Raw genomic sequence first — 15,325 nt, 5'->3', positions numbered from 1 at the left:
GCACTCAACCCTATACATGCATTTCTACACAAGAGCAAAAATACTAAAGGCCACCTATTGTTTGGAGGCAAGCAAAATAATAGACATGCATCACTAGTTCATACATACACAACACATATAAGCTAGAACAACATATGCACATATGCTCCAAAGCCCACACATGCATCCTACATAAACAAGCAAAACAACTAGGCACACCTACTGTTTGGGAGCTAAACTAAATACCACAAGAAGTGATATAGCACACAGCAGCACCACACCATCAAAACAAAAGAAAACAACAAGAAATGAAAAAGAAAAATAAAAAGGATCGGGCGTCTTTCAAACTCTAGACCCCCTGGTCACACACACAGAGACAACCCACTCTGCTACTGCACATATACTTGACAGGAACAGACAAGACAAGCAGGTTAGCTACTCTCTGCACTACTGTGCTACTGTGTAAAACAATATCTAAAAGGGGCGTGTGGCGCCGCGAGGAAACGATCCCTCGACCGCCTGATCAACACAGATGCATGATACCACTACGCTACGCTACAGGACTCGACTGAACAGAGGGGGTTCTACTAGGTAATCTACCACGAGCAACAAGATGCTCTGCTTGCACAGAGAGACGCCGACGGCATCAACACCACCGGAGCGTCTCCTGCTACTGCTGCTGTGCCGCGGGGACTAACTAAGCTACCACTACCGTGCTGCTACTCTGCATAAGCCCGTGCACACCACATCATCGAACACACATGCACAACACAGGTACTGCCCTACTCATCTCCGATCAGAGAGGCCGGCCACGAACCCTACTTACATCTAACGAGGGGGAAGGGAGAGAAGAGACCAAGCTCACCCTGTGGAAGAAGAAGAGGTATCCGATCGGAGGAGGCAGCCTCGAGTGGACCGGAGCCGATCTGAAGAAGAGGGAGATGCACTGATGCAGAACCAAAACAGGACGGTGCCGCCGGGAACACGTCGGAGAGGTGGTCCTGCTCGTCGTTGTGGTCGCACCCCGACCTCAACGACGGCAGGAATGGAACGCGGGATCCTGCCCCGAGCCCCCGGACATGGTGGCCGGTGCCGGAGACGACGGAAGCACGGATGACGATGGCGGCGCTCTTCCGACTCTCTCTGCTACTGATACTACAGAGGGCTTACCTTGGAGGAGGAAGAGAGATGGAGGGAGATGGTGGCGGCGCAAGGAGGGGAAAGGAGGAACCCTATGCCATGGGGGGCACGCATGCCGAGGGTTATAAGAGGGCTTCGACGTCCGTGAGCCCTCACGGCATGCTCGCTCTCTCTCTGCTGCTGATGGAAAGCGGACATGGCCGACGACGGCGTCAGGAAGAGGAGGTCGTGCCGCTTGGGATGGCGCTAGGGAAAGAGAGGAGAGCGATGGGCCTGCTAGTGGGAGGAAGCCCACTATTGGCGCCAGATAAGAGAGGATAAAACCCTGGGTTTTTTCTAATTACCAAGAACAGAGAAAAGAAAAATAAGCCAAGGCAAATCTTGTGATGCTAAAAATAAAGAAAACATACCCCTGGTCATAAGAAATTATGACCTATTTGAATAAAATATAAAATAAATATTTGGAGCAATTAAATATTTACAAAACAACATTTATATGATCTGTTTTGGGAATATTTGCACCTTTAAAATATAGATTCAAAACAGTCAATTCCCATCTTCACATCCACCACAAAATATACTAAATCATGTACATTTTTTAAACCGGGAAGGATCAAGTAGAAATTGGGCTTGAGATAAAAGAGAGGGGGGAAGTTTCAAACCCTAGGGAAAATCCACATAGTGCTCCTACTCTCAAATGCATTCACATCATTCACATAACACCACACCATCACATATTCATCACATCACATCACACATGGATTCACAAAGCACAAACACAAGGCAAGGAAGAATGGAGTGGAAGTGATGCATGCATGCAAAGGAAAGACAAGGTGACACATGAAATAACACATGCATAGGCTCTCATTGCAATGACAAGGTGGACCCACATAGAGAAGGTTCCAAATATGGCAGGTTACACACTTGGGGCATTACATTCACCTAAGGTTTAGTATACACGATCTCGAGGTAGACTCTGTAATCATCAATATCAATATAATCAAGTAGGAAGTAGGGTTTTACCTCCTCGAGAGGGCCTGAACCTGGATAAACATTATCTCCCCCTCTTTCCTGCAACCCATCGATCTGAGGTCCACAGTTCGGGACCCCCTATCCGAGATCTGTTGGTTTTGATGCCACCACCTGCCTAACACCAACAACTTACCTTATCCTTTGTTTTTGTTCATGCAACAATAGGGTTCCTGACTTAACAAGAAACAGATCTTCTCCAACTTCTCCATTTCTGAAAGACATATTAATGTTCTCACATGGAAACAATAACACGAGATATCAAAATAGTCCATGTTATGAACAATGCAAATTGGTCGAAGGGTAAAATTAAAATGAATATGTAGGATTGCTAAGTCTGGAAGGTAAGAAAATCTAGAGAGCAACACACAAAATAGTATTTCACTGGATGCACGACCACACAAATTTACGAACTTATCTAGCGATTTGCATGATTAGATTCGTCGATGTAGTATCCTATTAATTGTCAACAACCATTGGGCTACTCACATGTCTTGTGTTTTTCCAGAATACATGTATGATTGAATGATGCACAGCTACATTTCGACCAAATTATTTCAATGTCGAAAATAATGTGAACAAGTTTTTGTCCTTGCAAATCGCAAGCACCTTACAAGAAACATATTGTTAGCTGGCCTACTCAAGCAATGCATCAATTTTTCGGCAAGCTAATCAACCAAGTACCCCAAGTAGATAGCATTTCTCGGCGGGTAGTTAACAATGCTAAGACACTTTCATGTTTAGAGTTCACACCAGAAACACAAAATCCCTATTTAATTATTTTAATATTCACACGGGGGACAAAATGAAGACCCATCTTATGCATAGGGACTAACGACGGTGCATTGATGTGCCCCTGCTCCTCCTTCTTCTCCTACACTTGCCGGCGGAAATTGTGTCCTTCCTCCTCATGAACCTCGACTTGAACTGATCCTACACCGGCAGGAGGGCGTGGCGAGATTGAAGGAAGGAGAAAGAAAGGAATGCGGCCGAGCTGGATGCATTCTGGCAAGGGATTTGGGGAAGGAGACGATCGAATTGAGATCGACGCACTTCGCCTCAGAAGTGTACTCGATGTGTCGAACTCCTATTTGGTGCCCTCACCGCTAGTTATAGGCTTACCCACAAACTGGTGCACTCGTCCTCTCTGTTTTGGCCTTGACCCCTTTAACTTTCTTTTTCATTTTATTAAAATTCAAAAATAATGCACGAGTTAAGATTCAAAATCCAAACCTCATGTTTTATTTTCAACGACAGGAGTAACCACCCGGTACATATCACTTGTTATGCCTACTTCTACTTTTTTCTGTTCTTGTTGTGCACATTATTGGTTCACGTATCCATTGTTATTGGTTCACGTACCCATTGTCTTCTGGCTCTTTTTTTAATTCGATTTTTTCCTTTTTCTTTTTTTTTCACGAACTTTCTTTCTAATTTGTTCGCTTTTTTTACTTGTGAATTTTTTCAAAATTTGTGAACCGTTTTTTCAATCCGCAAACCTTTTGCAAATTTCTGAAAATTTTCCAAACTTGTACCTTTTTAATACTCATAAACATTTTAAAATTTGAAAGCAGAAAATACTCACTCATATTTTAAAATTCGAATGCAGAAACAATTTTCAACTTCACAAACATTTTTTCAAACTCGTAGACTTTTTTAATATTCACGGACATTTTAAAATCCAAATACAGAAACAATTTTCAAGTTCACAAACATTTTTTCAAACCCAAGAACTTTTTTCAATTTTCTAATTTTTTTGCAAATCCGTGATATGTTATCTAAAATTCACAGACCTCCTCCAAATTCCGTGAAGTTCTTTCCTATTTATGAACCTATTTTCCTTTTTTGTGATGTTTTTCATTTTTGTGAACTTCTTTCAAATAACGAACCTTTTCAAGTTTTGCACTTTTTTCAATTCATTGATGTTTATCATGTTCATAAACTTTTTGAAATCAATGATTTTTTCAAAATCGATGAACTTTTTCATAGCCGCAAACTTTTTTTCAAAATCTATGAACTTTTTTCATTTTTCATAAACTGCTATAAAATTTTGTTTTTCTAAATTCATGAACATTTTCAAATTTCATGACCTTTTTCTTAAATTCGTAATATTTTATACCTTTTTATGTACTTTATCAAATTTGATTTTTTTCTCAACTTCACAAAATAATAATACAATACAATATACTATAGCTACTAAGCAGGCTCTCCACATGCAATTCCAGTGGTAAGCGATGGACCCCTCGTGGTTGACACGTGTTTGCCCATTTTTCTTTTTTCCTTTGTTTCTATTATTTCATCTGACTCGGAGATATTACTGTTAGAGGCCATCAAAATATCTCCAGTTGGGCCCCATTATCCACCGTCAATGTTTCGTTCTTTCCTTATTCTCCTAGAGAGGGAGAGAGACAGAGACGTAAAGTAATCTATCTGGTTAGCCAGGCGAAGCATTTAGGCAAATGGTCCCCAGGGGAAGGATAAAATAATCCCAGGTAAACAACAATGCTTTCCGATCGAAAGACCCTTTTTTCCTATTTTCAAATAGGCTTCCGGCCTACTCAATCCTTTCCCTTTCCGTGTCTCCACATTTCTCTTTTTTAATAGCTCGTTATTTTCCGAGGATACGAATCGAAAGGCAGTCTTCGAATGTGCTTTGCCTTACCCGAGGATATTACCTTTTCTTCTTACACCTGGTCAATTCGTTGATCGCCCCTTTTATTTCTGATTTTCAAAAGGGCCCCGCTCTCGTCTTTGCTGACGAAGCCTTTATCTCTGTCTCTGTTATCCTTGTACCTGCTGATCTCTTCGACTGTTAGAGTCTATGCTATTGGTAAGCGATGGACCCCTCCTGGTTGACACGTGTTTGCCCATTTTTCTTTTTTCCTTTGTTTTTATTATTTCATCTGACTCGGAGATATTACCGTTAGAGGCCATCAAAATATCTCCAGCTGGGCCTCATTATCCACCGTCAATCTTTCGTTCTTTCCTTATTCTTCTAGAGGGAGAGAGACAGAGACGTACAGAGAAAAAAGGGAGCATGCCACGCGCCTCCGCCTCCGGCAGATCCCTCGCAGGCGAGCATCACCCGTTCGTCGCCGACATCCCTCGCCGTCCGTCGTCGACGCACCACCTCTCAGCTACCCCTCCGTCATCTATTGGTCTCATCGGCCCCGAAGGCGATGTGGTGTGTCGCTGCTTTCCTGGAGATGGCCGAGAGGCGACAGTCACCGGAAGTTGGACCATACATGGAAGCAGCTGCCCTACCGGCGGTGTGAGCACCCACGAGGTCTGCGTCTTAGGGACCCATCCGTTGTACTGCGCCAGTGGCCGTCTCGTGTGAAACCTGTCAAGTCTTGTGCAGGGGTCGCCCCCGGCGTACACATACAAGAACACATCATACATGTCTGCGGTAATGGGCTAATGGCAGACTTGAAGTCCAGCAGGATCCGTTTCCAAAGCCTATTGTGGCGATGCATCCGAAGGGTTTCTTCCATGGCGCTTGAGCAGACACAACGAGTGGCAGCTTAGGTTTGGCGAACAAGCCGAGTTGAGGACTTGAGGTGCGTGAAGTTTTTCTGTGGCTTTATTTGTGTTCATCTCATGCCCCCCTACTCTTTGGTATAATGCTGAGAATCAGTGCACTCTAATTTAACTTACCAACATGTATGCTATTTCAAAATTTCTGCAACTTTGGTGAATTTCGTTCTGTGTTTCCGTGTTTGTAAGATTCTCCAGGGTATGTTGGTGTGTATTGTAGGAAATAGCAGTTTCGTATTTCATTAATGCTCTGATCAAAATTAGGTGCAACCAAGATGGGTTTCCCCAGTGGATAGTAGATTGCAGTTTCCTAGTATCATCTAGAATGCTTTTGTTTAGAATGTTCAAATCTAGAGTAGTTCAACAATCTATTTAAGAAGCTGGAGTTGAGGAATTATTGACCACATTTGCAAAACCAGATGATTATATGTGTACTGTCGTGGGTATAAGCCTGAGAGTAGATGTGTAGGGTACGAAAGGATGGGCAGAGCCTGAGAGTAAAGTGCTCAGGGAGCTTGTTGTCGAGTGGAATATAGAATACAGTGAATTGCTAACCCCTGCGCCAGTGGGAGAGGGTGGCTTATAAAGAGTGCGCTGCCCTCCCCAACGGTTCGGTGCACAGGGGTGGAGTAGTGGCGAATAAATGCCTACGTTACAAGTAATGTACGTCTTAAATGTTAATAAAGGCACATAGAAACGTATGATCGTTTCCCTCCACGGGGGTTACGATGCACAGAGTGGAATCCAGTCGGTTAGTTTGATAAACTCCGAATGCTAATCTCCGACTGGACGGTCGAGGATCTGTTACCGACTGGATGAAGGGAACTCCTTAGTTCAGTCGGAACTGACAAAGGGCCTTGTCCCTTATGAGGGGTAGTCCTTGGGTTGGACCTTCAGGGCAGGCCGATGATCCTACCCTAGGACTATAACCCCATCATTAGTCCCCGAATGGATTGGGGTTGGAACGACGAAGCGATGCTTGAAGTTTGGATCCGACTGGAACGGATGTGACTTTGGCGTTGCATGCCTCGATCCATTTTATCTTTTTTGACCAACGATCCGAGTGGAAGTATTGGTGGAACAAACTATCGGAAACCGAGTGCTTCCAGGGTATCTCCTGACGTGACCAGTCAACTGACAGCGGCGGATTTTCCGGGATCCTCAAATTTCGGTTACCGCGCGCTCAGCGGGGATGACGACATCGCGCTCGAGTAGCACCTGACGCCTCGATTCCCGCACCTTCATCTTCTCCACTGATATCACCGCGGTTGGTCGGGGGATAAGGTTTCGGAGCCACCTGCCAGTGACGCTGTTGAAACCTTACTTAAACCTCAGCGGCGAGGGTTTTCTCTTTACGCTCGCCGTATCTCTTGCCTTTGATTGCTCCGCTCCTCTCGCCTCCTCCTGCGCACCCAAGCTCCTTCCTTTTCCTTCTCCTCCGCGGACCCGCAGCTTCCGCCATGACCAAGGTACAGACTAGCAAGCTGGAGGCGAAGAAGAAGAAGGGGAAGGCGGTGGCTCCTGCTCAACAGCGGCAGCGAGCGTTGCCGGCGGGGTGGATCCAGGGGGACTTCCTCCCCTCCACGGTGACGGAGGGGTATCTTCTGGAGCTGGTGGAGCACGGGATGATTGTGCACAAGTCGTGGAGGTTGCCGGCGGAGAATGAGATCGAGCCGACGCCCCGGGAGGGGGAGCGCGTCCTGCTGCTCAGCCACGTATACCGAGGTTTCTCCCTGCCCCCGCATCCTTTCTTCAACGGCATAATGAACCACTTCGGGGGGTAGCTTCACCACTTTCCCCCGAATGCTATAGCTCATCTCTCTGCTTTCATAGTCTTGTGCGAGTGCTTCATCGGCCGTCCCCCCCCATTGGGGGCTTTTCAAACATATCTTCTCTGCTAGGTCCCAAACAATCAAACGACTTAATCAGTCGGATGATAAGACTCACCTTCCCCAGCTCTGTGGGGGTTTAGGCTTCCAAAAGAAGAGCAAAAGTAGTTATCCCGCTCTTCAGCTGAGTGAATCGGTTAGGAACTGGCAGTCGACATGGTTCTACTACCAGGACATCGCTTGCCCGAATGCCACGATAAGGCTACCTCCTTTTAGCTTAGATCGACCAGATCCGCCTAAGCAGCTCGCGCCCACGAGGGGAGAAGATCCATATCCAGCCCCTGGTCGACGCACTCCTAGATGTCGTCAGAAAGGGAGTCACCGGCATAGATTTGCTGGAGGTTTTCCTCGGCCGGCGCATCCAACCACTGCAGGCCCGAGACCACGCCACGTGGCATTACACGGGACCCGAAGATTCCACTCGGACCAACGTCGAGTGCGTGACTGGGGAGACAGTGGCATCATGGGTGCTCCAGATCACAGGCGCCTGCGAGAACCCCAGAGGGTCCCAGCGAGTGAAGGCTTTCCGCGCGGACAACCCTCCTCCGAACGAGGTGAGTACAACTTGTCGAGTGCACATAACTGTCTTAGATTCATCGCTGTCTTGAATCACTGTCTGACGTCTGATGTCACCGACTGTATTTTATGCAGAAGTGGACCAACTGGTTCTCTCCCGTCTCGAATGGGAACCCGGCCAAGGAGGAGGAGGAGGGCAGCCAGTAGGGCAGTGTGGAAAGCGTCGAGTACGTCTCCGACAGTGGCGAGACGGAGGAGGAAACTGGTGAAGAGGAGGAGGAAGACGAAGAGCAGAACTCGCCACCCCCGCCGCCAGAGCATCGAACCAAGCGCCGACATGAACCTGCAGCTCCCTCGGCCCCTCCAGCATCCTCGAGCGCCCCGCCGATTGTTCCCGTGGTCCCGAGTGCCCGGAGCACCAAAAGGACCAGGGACGCTGCTGCCGTGCCTGTGGGTCAGCCTTCGAAGGTGGCCAAACCGAGCGGGTCTAAACCTTAGAAGGCTTTGCCGCGGATGAGGGTCATCGTTCCCGTCACCTCAATGTAAGTGCATTGTTCTTCTAACTTCTTCTGTTATTCGATTGAACTCCTGTTTGATGGTCGAATGAATTTCACTCGACAAAGTCGCAACCTCTGCCACCTCTCCGGCGCACCAGGGGGATGATCCCATGGACACGGACAATGTTGTCTCGTCTCAACCAGGTGCGTCATAGCGATCCCGAGAGTTTGCATTACTGCATCATGAATTCTTTCTTCGGTCTTGCCTTTTTCCTGTGATCTCACGCCATTCGGTCGGGTTTCTCTCAGGGGCGATTTACGTGGATGAGGGTGACCAGGGAAGGTCTGAGCAAGTTGCAGTGCCTGTACTTGAGGCCGTTCCGCTAGTTGCTGCTCTCGCCGCGGACGTGCCGCCGACTGAGGCGATGCCGTCGACTGAAACGGCGCTGGTTGCTGCTGAATCGAATGGAGCGGGGCTTGGGATGCCTAAGGAGCCTCCAACGATGCCAGGCCCATCGAACGTCGAGTACAACATCCAAGGCCTCCCAGAGGATCCGGTGGGAGCGGCCAAGGGGCCATGGTGCAGGCGGAGCTGATGGCGGGAGAAACCAAGAAGGCGTACAACTCCATCGCATCCCTGTACCAGCGGAGCTTGGAGCTGCGGGACGATATCCGAGTAAGTGGGCTAGTAAGTATTTACTTTTCTCCTGTAACCCAGTGGGTGTGCTCGGATACCGTGTGATTTTTGCAATGGGTTGACTCTTAGTGAACCCAGTGGGTGTAGTCCCCGAGACTTCTGTCGAGTGCTTGCACCGGCAGTTGTCTTTATACATATTGTCTTTGACGTGATCAGATCCATAATTAATCTGGTCGAATGCTAACAGTTGGTGCACACGGAGTGCACCTACTGTAAGAGTCCCCGAGAGTAATTTTACTCAGGTCGCGTACTATTAGCCTCGTAGGCGTAGGTGTTGTCATGTAGCTCAATAGGGCGGACCTGTTTGAGTTTCAAGCCAGTGGGGTCACTCTCAGTGAACCCACTGGGTGTAGTCCCCGAGACCGCTGTCGACTGCTTGCGTCGGCAGGGGTCTGAAGAACTTAGACTTTTTATTGTCGGATTTGTCTGATCGTCTCTTGGCGTTGGCTGGCAGAAAACTTGCGAGATGGGGACAACGTACGACACTCTTAGGGCTGAAAAGGTTCAGTTTGCTGGTGAGCTGGATGCGGCACTGGTTGTAATGGCTGGCATGAAGGATGTTCTGGTGGAACGAGAGAAGTCGTTGGAGCAGGCCCGTGAAGCAAACAAGGCACTGACTGCTGAAGTTGAGAAGCTGAAGACGCATAGGTCTGAGCTGATGGGGCAAATGAATGTGCTGAACAAGCGATGTATAGCGCAGGAAAAATACGTCAGTGATTGGGCCCGACAGATGATAACGTGTCTGGGTGGTAAGTCCTGTTTTTCCGAGTGCTTGTGGTATGTGCGTTACACTCGGCGCTTATTGTTTGCTTGTCCTATATTTGCCGATTTTTGCATGGACGCTGAGGCTGAAGCAGCTGACGTGGAGCGGTCGATTCGCGAGAACATTCCACTCGGCGAGGACGCCAATCGAGATCTGCTCCGAGTGCACATTCGTGTGGGCGAAGTTGGGCCGTTCATCGGTCGACTGAGAGAAGTCGTCGGCCGGATCGACAAGGAGCTTTGGCCTGAAGACGAGTCTCGGTATGAGATAGAAGGCTTGATGACTCGGCTGGAGGAGGTCCCAAACTGAGTGCAGTCATGGAAGTCGTCGGCCGGATCGACAAGGAGCTTTGGCCTGAAGACGTTGCGCTGTCCCTGGTCCGAGTGCATTGCAAGGAGGTGCACGAAGACAAGGTGAAAGCGTTGAAGGTCGCCAGCACGAAGAAACTTCGATTCGAAGACTTCATGGAAACCTTCCTTGAGAGTGCCACCCGCATCGCCGACGGGATCGACCTGGACACATTCGTGGAGCCCTCCAGTCATGGCGCCAATCTGGACGACGCTTAAGAAAACTTTTACCTCGGTATGCCGAGTGTTGGTTGTAAGAAACATTGGCCACTTCTGTTGGCCGTCACATTCTTGGTTCGGTGCGGGTAAGCTTGATCCGCACCGAGTCAACTATCCTTAGGTGAACTTCGAATTTAAATCAAATATTTTGCTCTTCTGTTGCCGAAGAGTTGTTGACACCATTTTGGCTCGAGTTTCTGTTTGGCTTTTCTTGTTGAAGCCAATGGCAAATATGCGGAGCATGTAACTGTCAGTTTCCTTGACATCTGTGTGAGCCTCTCTGAGGGTCTGCCATGTCGCCGAGTGGATCTGTAGGATACACTCGAGGGTAATAGAGTACTTAGGCGATTCATGATCGCGGCTAAGTCTTCGTGTGCGACGATCATGCCGCACTCGAAGTGAGTTGTTACTCATGTAATTGTCAGTGGTCTTGACATCCACATGAGCCTCAATGACGGTCTGCTGAGTCCCCGAGTGGATCTGTAGGATACACTCGAAGGTAATAGAGTACTTAGGCGATTCATGATCGCGGCTAAGTCTTCGAGTGCGACGGACATGCTGCACTCGGAGCGAGTTGTTACTCATGTAATTGTCTGTTGTCTTGACATCCACATGAGCCTCAATGAGGGTCTTCTAGTCATGTAATTGTCAGTGGTCTTGACATCCACATCAGCCTCAATGAGGGTCTGCTGAGTCCCCCAGTGTATCTGTAGGATACAGTCGCGGGAAGCTTTCCCATTTCAGCGATTCTTGATCGCAGTTAAGTCTTCGCGTGAGACGAGTAGTGCACGCTCGGAGAAAGTTATTACTTAGGCGATTCTTGATCGCAGCTAAGTCCCCGAGTGCGACGTTTAGTGCACACTCGGATAAAGTTAGTACTTAGGCGATTCTTGATCGCAGCTAAGTCCCCTAGTGCGATGTTCAGTGCACACTCGCAGAAAGTTAGTACTTAGGCGATTCTTGATTGCAGCTAAGTCTCCGAGTGCGACGTTTAGTGCACACTCGGAGAAAGTTATTACTTAGGCGATTTTTGATCGCAGCTAAATCCCCGAGTGCGACGTTTAGTGCACACTCGGAGAAAGTTAGTACTTAGGAGATTCCTGATCGCAGCTAAGTCCCCGAGTGCGACGTTTAGTGCACACTCGGAGAAAGTTAGTACTTAGGCGATTCTTGAATGCAGCTAAGTCCCCGAGTGCGATGTTTAGTGCACAATCGGAGAAAGTTAGTACTTAGGCGATTCTTGAACGCAGCTAAGTCCCCGAGTGCGACGTTTAGTGCACACTCGGAGAAAGTTAGTACTTAGGCGATTCTTGATCGCAGCTAAGTCTACGAGTGCGACGTTTAGTGCACACTCGGAGAAAGTTAGTACTTAGGCGATTCTTGAACGCAGCTAAGTCCCCGAGTGCGACGTTTAGTGCACAATCGGAGAAAGTTAGTACTTAGGCGATTCTTGAACGCAGCTAAGTCCCCGAGTGTGACGTTTAGTGCACACTCGGAGAAAGTGAGTACTTAGGCGATTCTTGATCGCAGCTAAGTCCCCGAGTGCGACGTTTAGTGCACACTCGGAGAAAGTGAGTACTTAGGCGATTCTTGATCGCAGCTAAGTCTCCGAGTGCGACGTTTAGTGCACACTCGGAGAAAGTTATTACTTAGGTGATTCTTGATCGCAGTTAAGTCCCCGAGTGCGACGTTTAGTGCACACTTGGAGAAAGTTAGTACTTAGGCGATTCTGGATCACAGCTAAGTTTTTTTTTGAGACCGGAGTCTGCGACCGCGGAAGAATTTTGGATCTGCAAAATCTCAATCTGCTTTATATTATTTCACCAAAACTTGTTCTTTACATTGCTTCAGTCGACGGTCACGTGTAGAAGCGCTTCAGGAGATCTCCGTTCCATGCTCACGGCTCGTCTGTCTCCCTGTCGATGTTGTAGAGTCTATATGCTCCGTTGTTCAGCACCTTGGAGATGATGAAGGGTCCTTCCCAGGCAGGAGCTAACTTGTGAGGTCTTTGCTGATCCACTCGGAGAACCAGGTCGCCTACTTGGAACGTGCGACTCCTGACGTGTCGTGCGTGAAAACGCCGTAGATCTTGTTGATAAATGGTTGAGCGAGTCAGTGCCATCTCGCGCTCCTCCTCTAGAAGGTCCACTCCGTCTTGCCTTGCTTGTTATGCTTCAGCTTCGGAGAAGAGTTCGACTCGTGGAGCATTGTAAAGCAAGTCACTCGGAAGGACTGCTTCTCCTCCGTAAACGAGGAAGAACGGTGATCGCCCTGTAGATCTGTTCGGGGTTGTGTGAAGACCCCAAAGCACTGAAGGTAGCTCGATGACCCATGCGTCAGCGGCATGTCCCACCTCTCGCAGGAGTCGGGGCATCAAACCTTGTAGAATAAGTCCATTCGCCCGCTCTGCTTGTCCATTGGATTGAGGATGCGCCACGGATGTAAAATCCACTCGGATACCTTGGCTTGCACAGAAACCTTTGAATCTATCCGAGTCAAAGTTTGTCCCGTTTTCCGTGATTATGTTGTGAGGTACACCGAATCTCGTGATGATGTCCCTGACAAACTTGATGGCTGTTAGGGCATCGAGCTTCTTGATGGGCTTGGCTTCAATCCATTTTGTGAACTTGTCGACTGCCACCAACAAATGTGTGTATCCTCCTTGGCCTGTCCTGAATGGACCGACTGTATCTAATCCCCATACTGCAAACGGCCACACAAGAGGGATTGTCTTCATCGCAGATGTTGGCTTGTGGGACTTGTTGGAGTAGAACTGACAGCCTTCACATCGGTCGACCATATCTTTAGCCATTTCGTTTGCCTGCAACCAGAAGAAACCAGCTCTGAATGCTTTGGCGAAGATCGCTCTTGAAGAGGCGTGATGACCGCAGGTTCCCGAGTGAATATCTTCCAGGATTAACTGCCCCTCCTCTGGGGAGATGCATCGTTGAAGAACGCCTGAAACGCTTTCCTTGTACAACTGGCCATCAAAGACAGTGAACGACTTCGACCTGCGGACTATCTGCCTGGCCTGGACTTCGTCTTCTGGTAACTTCTGCATCAGGATATATGCAATGATCGACACAGTCCAATCGGGGGTGACAGCAAGAATCTCCATGATCAGATCAACCACAGCAGGTACGTCAACTTCAGTCGGATGTGTCGAACTCTTTGGTTGTACTGGTTCCTCCATGAAAGGATCTTCTTTGACTGAGGGAAGGTGGAGGTGCTCGAGGCAGACATCACTCGGGACTGGTTTCCGAGTGGATCCGAGTTTTGCCAACTCATCAGCTGCTTGGTTCTTCAGTCGCGGAACATGGTGGAGTTCTAGACCTTCAAACTTCTTCTCGAGCTTCCTCACTGCATTGTAGTATGTGGTCATGGTGGGGTTCCTGACGTGCCACTCTTTCATCACTTGATTAACCACCAAATCCGAATCGCCATAGACCATCAGGCGACGGACACCGAGTGCGATGGCCATACGCAGTCCATAAAGGAGAACTTCATACTGTGCCTCATTGTTGGAGGAATCAAAGTGTATCTGCAGCACATATTTGAGTTTGTCGCCCTTTGGCGATACGATCACAACGCCAGCGCGGGAGCCATTCAACATCTTGGACCCATTGAAGAACATTGTCCAATGAGCCGAGTAGATGTGGGTCGGTTGCTGTTGTTCTACCCATTCTGCTATGAAGTCAGCCAGGGCTTGAGACTTTATAGCTTTCTTGGCCTCGAACTTGATATCGCAGTACAACATCTGCATTGCCCACTTCGCCACTCGGCCTAATGCATCCCGATTGTGGAGGATTTCTGCCAACGGATCATCAGAAACGACAGACACCGAGTGGTCTTGGAAATAATGGGCTACCTTCTTCGCAGTCATGTAAATCCCGTAGATAAGTTTTTGATAGTGGGGATACCTCTGCTTGGAAGGAGTCAGGACTTCGGAGACGTAATACACTGGTCGCTGAACTTTGTACGCTTTGCCTTCTTCTTCTCGTTCGACTTTAAGAACAGTGCCGACGACTTGATTTGTAGCCGCGATATACAGAAGAAGGGGCTCTTTACTGAGCGGAGCAGTAAGAACCGGCTGGGTGGTAAGTAGGACTTTGAGGACGTCGAATACGACTTGGGCTTCGTCTGTCCACTCGAAAGTATCTGATTTCTTCATGAGTCTGTACAGAGGAAGTGCTTTCTCGTCGAGTCAACTGATGAACTTGCTCAAAGCCGCTGGGCAACCTGTGAGCCGTTGAACATCGTGTATTCTGACCGGCCTCTCCATTCGGACGATGGTCCCGATCTTTTCGGGGTTGACATCGATCCCTCGTTCGGAAACGAAGAAACCGAGTAACTTTCCGCTGGGAACGCCGAATGAACATTTGGCGGGGTTGAGCTTGATATCGTACCTACGAAGGTTGGCGAATGTTTCTGCCAAGTCAGTCAGCAGGTTGGAACCTTTGCGTGACTTGACTACGATATCATCCATATACGCCTCCACATTCCGACCGATCTGGTCGAGGAGGCATTTTTGGATCATGCTCGTAAAGGTAGCTCCTGCATTCTTCAAACCGAATGGCATAGTGATGTAGCAGAAGCACCCGAATGGGGTGATGAAGGCTGTTTCTAATTCATCGGGGCCATACAGACGAATCTCATGATAGCCCGAGTAGGCATCAAGAAATGACAAACGCTCGCAACCCGCAGTCGAATCG

The sequence above is a fragment of the Hordeum vulgare genome, chromosome 4H (genome assembly GCF_904849725.1).
Source record: "Hordeum vulgare subsp. vulgare chromosome 4H, MorexV3_pseudomolecules_assembly, whole genome shotgun sequence".
NCBI lineage: Eukaryota > Viridiplantae > Streptophyta > Magnoliopsida > Poales > Poaceae > Hordeum > Hordeum vulgare.
This window is presented reverse-complemented; position numbering follows the sequence as displayed.